The sequence below is a fragment of the Triticum dicoccoides genome, chromosome 7B (assembly GCF_002162155.2).
Source record: "Triticum dicoccoides isolate Atlit2015 ecotype Zavitan chromosome 7B, WEW_v2.0, whole genome shotgun sequence".
Lineage (NCBI taxonomy): Eukaryota > Viridiplantae > Streptophyta > Magnoliopsida > Poales > Poaceae > Triticum > Triticum dicoccoides.
The window spans coordinates 42,760,264-42,767,037 of NC_041393.1; the positions used below are offsets into that span (position 1 = coordinate 42,760,264).

The 6,774-nt window shown below is 48.3% G+C and overlaps 1 non-coding gene across 1 annotated transcript; it reads right to left on the reverse strand.

The window, feature by feature from the left end:
• Positions 1–1,588: 1,588 nt before the first annotated feature.
• On the reverse strand, positions 1,589–1,784 carry LOC119342269. The gene has a single exon (XR_005165503.1). It is a non-coding gene; the product is annotated as a U2 spliceosomal RNA (small nuclear RNA).
• Positions 1,785–6,774: the final 4,990 nt, after the last annotated feature.

A 6,774-nucleotide genomic window follows, 5' to 3' on the forward strand; every position in this document is an offset into this window, starting at 1 on the left:
CATGTAAGGAATTTGCTAGATGCCCCTTGATCCCCTAAACCAAACTTTTTCCCATCAAGTATAACTTATAAGGGATCCACACGAGATGCCCTTATAACGTGTTCTGGAATTTGTCCCGTTTTGTGTGTTTGTAGATGCTTCGCTAGCATTATCTTGTGATTAAGCATACGTTCTTAGCAGTAATTAGATGGAAGCGTTTCATTATGAGCAATTGCTACTATGTACCTGTATGTCTGCAGAATAATTTCAAAATCTCTTACCTGGCTAGGCAAAAAGTTGTTAATTTTTCTCTAAAAAAGTTGTTAATTTCGCTAGATCACCCATAAGAAGAAACCCAGGCAGTAGGTATATCTGTGCTTCATTAGTAGAACTATTGTCCAACTAGTGTAACTGTACGTATAAGGTTGAATTATATCAACATTGCCTGTGTCTGCCAACAAGATTGTTCAGGTTAAGCATTTAATGTTACATGACCGGAAAGAGATTGTTGAGGTTAAGCATTTACTATTACATGACCAGAAATATTTGTTGGACCTGCAAATCTGGAAAATCGGTATTGAAAACACAATAAGTAGAAGAAAATAGGGTGAATGATTGTGTGCGTCCCCGAGACCCCGAACCTTGTATTTACAGTGCTTTTTTTAGGTAATTGTATTTACAGTGCTAAGATTACAGTGATCTGACTTGATTAGACTTAGACTCGAACTGATCAGGAACTCAGATACGCCCTCTCAAGATATCGATTAGGCCCATCATAATAGCACCACCTCTAGAGCCTACACTTTTGGTTTAATAGTCAGGTAACTGCTTAGTAGATTCGAGACATATTCCAACTTGAGCACCGTACTCTTCAGTTTCTCCTTGATGAAAAACCTACAGGCTTGTAATCACAACATAAGCAAGGAGTTAGTGTTCCCCAACACTCAAAGCTGACAGGAGAGCCTTCCTACAGATTATTTTCCACACAACCTCAATGCCATCATTGCTATATACTCTGCCTGCATAGTAGTAGTAGACTGAGCTACAATCTACACACCTCTAAGTCACGAGATATTCCGCACAAGATGTTAGTATCCCGAGGAAGATCTCTTGTCACCACACTCGTTGCCCAATCTGCACTGCAGCATGCTTTCTACTCTCAGTGTTCTCTTTTTGAACCCAAGTCCTTTGCCAAGGCCATTTTAATAGAGGGAGCACCTCTGGTTCCAGTAGACAACCCTAAAGATCACTACAGTTGTGACAGAGTATCAGGATTGGCTGGTGATGCATCCTCTGGAATTATCTACACTCCACAGTCATTAACAATTCCGTTCCAGAAAATTAAACCGATCGCTCCTTGGGTCATGCAAGCCCGGGTGGAAGAGTGCTGGGAGAGAAATCGTTATACAGTCAAATAAGGCCCAGTAGTATACAAGGTCAGCGTGTCTGTGCCTACAAAAGGATACAAGGAACATTTCTATCTGTTTTTCCTGTCGAGTTATTCATTTAGCTCATTCTTTCACCTTTGCTTTTCAAGGATTCAGTCTGATTTCAGAAGTCCTTTTGAAAGGATTCCAAAAAGATTTCAAAAGTTTTAAGTTAAATTTGGTTGGGGTGCGCCTACCTAGGCTGTAGTGCAACGCCCAGGCGACACTTGAGGTACCCAATGGCAAGCCACTGTGGTGGACCCTCCCCCATAAAAAATAAATTTAATATCACTGTAGGCACATGACCCACATATCAGATATTAAACTGATAAGAACAGATACTACACTTGATCTTAGCCAAAAGGCCGAGAAAAGTATGATTTGCAGCATCCCCCTCCCTCTCCTCTTATAGATCTGTCCATCGTCTCTCCGCTTTCGGCCAGCAAGGTGGTACTAAACCAAACCAAATCAGAGAACAGAGAGAGTCCCCTTCGGCGCTCGAGCAACCAGCCAAGCCAGCCTTTTTTTTGAGCTAATCTGTACTTTTTATTGCACGTTCAAAAACCTCGGAATACAGATAATATCGGGCAGAATAGCTAGCCACACGTGGCGCCTGGGAGGGAGAGAGGCCGCAGCCTTAGCTAGGGCATGAGCCTCTCCATTGTGTTTCCTACTCTCATAAATAAATTCAACATTATTAAAAGACCTCCTTTGATGCTTGATATCTTGTAGGATTGGAAAGAACTTGCACGGGGCATCGTCAGCAATTCGTGTCACCACCTCCTGGCAATCTGATGCGACACAAACAGAGCGCTCGTTTAAGTCCATCGCGAGGGCTAGTGCCTCGCTGCACGCCCGCGCCTCGAGAATCGCTGGATCCAGACAACCTTCAGAGATAATGGCAGAAGCACCGAGGTAGCCTCCATTCTTGTCTCGGCACACGACGGCCGAGGCGCCCTTGTCACCGATCTTAGAGAAGCCCCCATCTGCATTTATCTTGACATCATGGGATTCTGGTGGCAGCCATGGCAAAGGGACTGGCTGCTCCGCAGGCACTCTGGATATTACAGACCGGTCCCTGGGTGTTGCATGCAGGCCCCTAGGCGTCACATGCAGGTCCTTTGATGACGCATGCAGATCCCTAGTACGCGCCCCTTTCTCTGGGATTTGGTCCAGCTCCGCCATGAACTTCTGAACAAAAACATGCATGCTGAGGGGACTTTGAAACTGGGTGTCGTGGATAGCTTTGCGCCTAGCCCACCAGATCGCCCACAACGTTACCAGTACGCGTGCAAGGGACTCCGTAGGTAGTGTGTCAATCAGCCAAAACATCCAAAGCTTGGCATCTTCGGTCCGGTTGGATATGATTGTTTCTGTGATGTCCTCATCAGCGAGTGCCCAGACACAACGTGCCATATGACAATCCAATAACGCATGGCGCCATGAGTCCACTGCAGCATGGCAAATAACGCATTCCGTGGATTCGGCCATGCATCTGTCCTTTCGTACGGCTCCTGTGGGTATTGAAGTTTTGGCTACACGCCAAGCGAAAACCCTCACCTTGGAAGGGATCGCAGCTCCCCATAACTTTGTCCATGACCGGCTGTCCGCGTGGATGTTGGAATGTCCATCGTTATGCTCAAGCCAGTCGGTGCGCTGCTGCTTTGTAGAGGCTAGCAATCTGTATGCTGAACTGACTGTGAAAATCCCCCTCCGCTCGTAATGCCAGGACAAAAAGTCCGCCTGAACTCTACTGCTTAGGGGAATGTTGAGGATTGCCTCCATATCCATCGGATACAAATGTTCGGTGAGGACATCTCGGTCCCAGGTGGAGGTGACCGGGTTGATCAGTTCTGAAACCTGTTGCGAGGGGTTTAGCGATTTTGGGCAGACCGGCCGTAATTTGTAATCACGGGGAATCCAGTTGTCACACCAGATGTTGGTATCCTCTCCCGATCCGATGCGCTTTACTAAACCAAGTTTGAGTGCATCCCGACCTTCAACTATCGACCGCGATACTTGTGAAGGATTTCTGCCCACTTCTGCCTCCAAAATTGTCGAGGCTGGGTAATATACTGCTCTAAGAATCCGAGCACTGAGAGAATATGGCTGTGTCAGGAGTCGCCAAGCTTGCCGTGCAAGAAGGGCTAAATTGAAAAGCTCAATGTCGCGAAAGCCCATACCTCCCATGCATTTTGGCTGTGACATGACCTCCCAGGAAACCCAGGCCGTCTTTCTCTCCCCTTTTTTTGATCCCCACCAGAACTTCCTAAGTAGTCCATTGATGTGCTGACATAGGCCTCGTGGCAGTTTGAAACAGGCCATAGAATATGTCGGGATTGCCTGGGCCACTGACTTAATTAGCACTTCCTTTCCACCAGCGGATAATGCCTTCTCCATCCAGCCTTGCACATGTTTCCATATTCTGTCTTTCAAATATTTGAATGATCCCTCCTTTGCTCTGCCTACATCAGCTGGAAGGCCCAAATATCTGTCGGAAAGTTGCTCGTTTTGAACCTCCAAAATTTGCTTTACCTCCTGCTTCAAGGAGTCCGAACATCTCTTGCTGAAAAATATCGAGGACTTTTCCTTGTTGATGCGTTGGCCCGAAGCACCACAATATCGCTGAAGCAAGAAGTTCACCCTCGTAGCCATCTCAGGTGTAGCATCGAAGAATAAGAGGCTGTCATCGGCGAAAAGTAAATGATTTACCTCGGGAGCGCTGTCCGCCACTTTGATACCTCGCACCCTTCCAGTTGGGTCATCCTCCTTCAGCAAGCACGAGAGGCCCTCAGCAGCTAATAAGAAGAGATACGGTGATATAGGATCACCTTGTCTGAGTCCTCGGGATGGGCTGAATTCTTCTTGCTTGTCACCATTGAAAACAACAGAGAAGGAAACAGAGGTGACACATCTCATGATGATCGCTGTGAAACGTGGGCTTATGCCCAATTTTAACATCACCCTCTCGAGATAATTCCACTCGATTCTGTCGTAGGCTTTCATCATGTCAAGCTTCAAAGCACAATATCTATTGCTTTTCACCTTTCTTGTTTTCATGTAGTGGAGACACTCGTAAGCAGAGATGAAGTTGTCAGAGATCAAGCGTCCTGGTACAAATGCTGACTGCTCCTCAGAGATGATATCGGGGAGAATAATCATGAGCCGGTTAGCCAAAACCTTGGATGCAATCTTGAAGATCACATTGCAGAGACTAATCGGTCTGAACTGTCCTAAGTTTTTTGGACTTGCAATCTTGGGAATTAACACGATGAACGTTTTGTTTATCTCCTCCGGAGAATCCTCTCCCTGCAGAACTCGCAGCACCATATCAGTTACCTCATCACCACACAACTCCCAATGCCTTTGGAAAAAATGTGTAGGGAAGCCATCAGGCCCTGGGGCCTTGGTAGGAAACATCTGAAATAAAGCAGTTTTCACTTCAGCATTAGAAAACCGTGCATCAAGCATATCATTCATCACCGCATCCACCCTTGGTGGTATATGAGACAACACCTCCTCAATACCGACGGTGTTTCCAGATGTATATAGATCACCATAGAACTTTGTCGCCATGCTCGCCATCTCCTGCACATCCGAACACACAGTGCCATATGATCTTTGAAGTTCAGCGATCCGGTTTCGCGCTTTCCTTGAACTAGCCTTCCGATGGAAAAACTTCGTATCGCTGTCACCCTCGGCAAGCCACTGTATGCGCGCACGCTGACGCCACATGATTTCCTCGCGTAAGCAGAGTTCGGCCATACGAGCCTCAACCCGTGCCTCCTCTGCGGACGGCCCAACACGAGCAGGCAGCACACACATGTCTGCGAGTTGCTGGCGCAAAGAGCGAAGCTCCGATCTGACTGCACCAAAATTAGTATGTCCCCAGTGTTGCAGTCTCCCGGCGACAGAAGCCAGCTTATCAGACAGTGCCGCAACCGATTGGGCTCTACCGGTTGCATTCCAGGCTTCCATAGCTACATCACCGAATCTTGTGTCACGTTCCCACATGCACTCGTACCGGAACCGCTTCTGCTTGGCGCGCACGCTTGCATCAACCAACTCTGTTTCCAGCAATATAGGGCAATGATCAGACTTAGCTGCAGTTAAATGTTCCACCGTGGCAAAGGGAAAAAGTGTGGACCAATCAGCAGAACCCAATGCCCTGTCCAACCGGACCCTGCAAAAATGAGCTCCTGCCACCTTCTTCTCCCAGGTCCAATCAAGGCCACGATACCCCAGGTCCACAAGCCCACAAACATCCACAGCCTCTCTGAACGCTTCAATCTGCGAGCTATCCCGCTCATTTGGGCCAAATTGTTCCTCCGCACGTAGAATCTCATTGAAGTCACCGATACATAGCCACGGGAGAGTGCTCTCTCCTCTTAACATTTTCATTGTGCTCCAAGTTTTGTGCCGGAGAGATCTAGTAGCTTCCCCGTAGAAACAAGAGAGGCGCCATTGTTCCTTCCCTGTTCCAAGAACCCAAGCATCCACGTGATACTCCGAAAAGTTCTTTATTGCAACATCCACCGAATTCTTCCAAAAGATACAGATCCCTCCACTACGACCACTACTACCAACACCAAAACTGAAATCAAAACCTAAAGAAAAGCGAAGACCTTCAACACGATTTTTTTGTAGCCGAGTCTCGACTAAACAAAGAATAGAAGGTGAACTAAGCTCCTGTTGGGGAACGTAGTAATTTCAAAAAATTTCCTACGCACACGCAAGATCATGGTGATGCATAGCAACGAGAGGGGAGAGTGTTCGTCCACGTACCCTCGTAGACCGTAAGCGGAAGCGTTGACAACGCGGTTGATGTAGTCGTACGTCTTCACGATCCGACCGATCCAAGCACCGAACGTACGGCACCTCTGAGTTCAGCACACGTTCAGCTCGATGACGATCCCCGGGCTCCGATCCAACAAAGCTTCGGGGATGAGTTCCGTTAGCACGATGGCGTGGTGACGATGATGATGTTCTACCGGCGCAGGGCTTCGCCTAAACTCCGCGATGATATGACCGAGGTGGAATATGGTGGAGGGGGGCACCGCACACGGCTAAGGAACGATCCATAGATCAACTTGTGTGTCTATGGGGTGCCCCCTGCCCCCGTATATAAAGGAGGGAGGGGGAAGGCCGGCCGGCCCTTGTTGGGCGCGCCAGGAGGAGGAGTCCTCCTCCTAGTAGGAGTAGGAATCCTCCTTTCCTACTCCTACTAGGAGGGGAAGGAAGGGGGAGAGGAGGGGAAGGAAAGAGGGGGGCGCCGCCCCCCTCCTAGTCCAATTCGGACCAGAGAGAGAGGGGGCGCGCGGCCCTTCCTGGCCGCCCCTCTCTCTTCCCACCAAGGCCCATGTGGCCC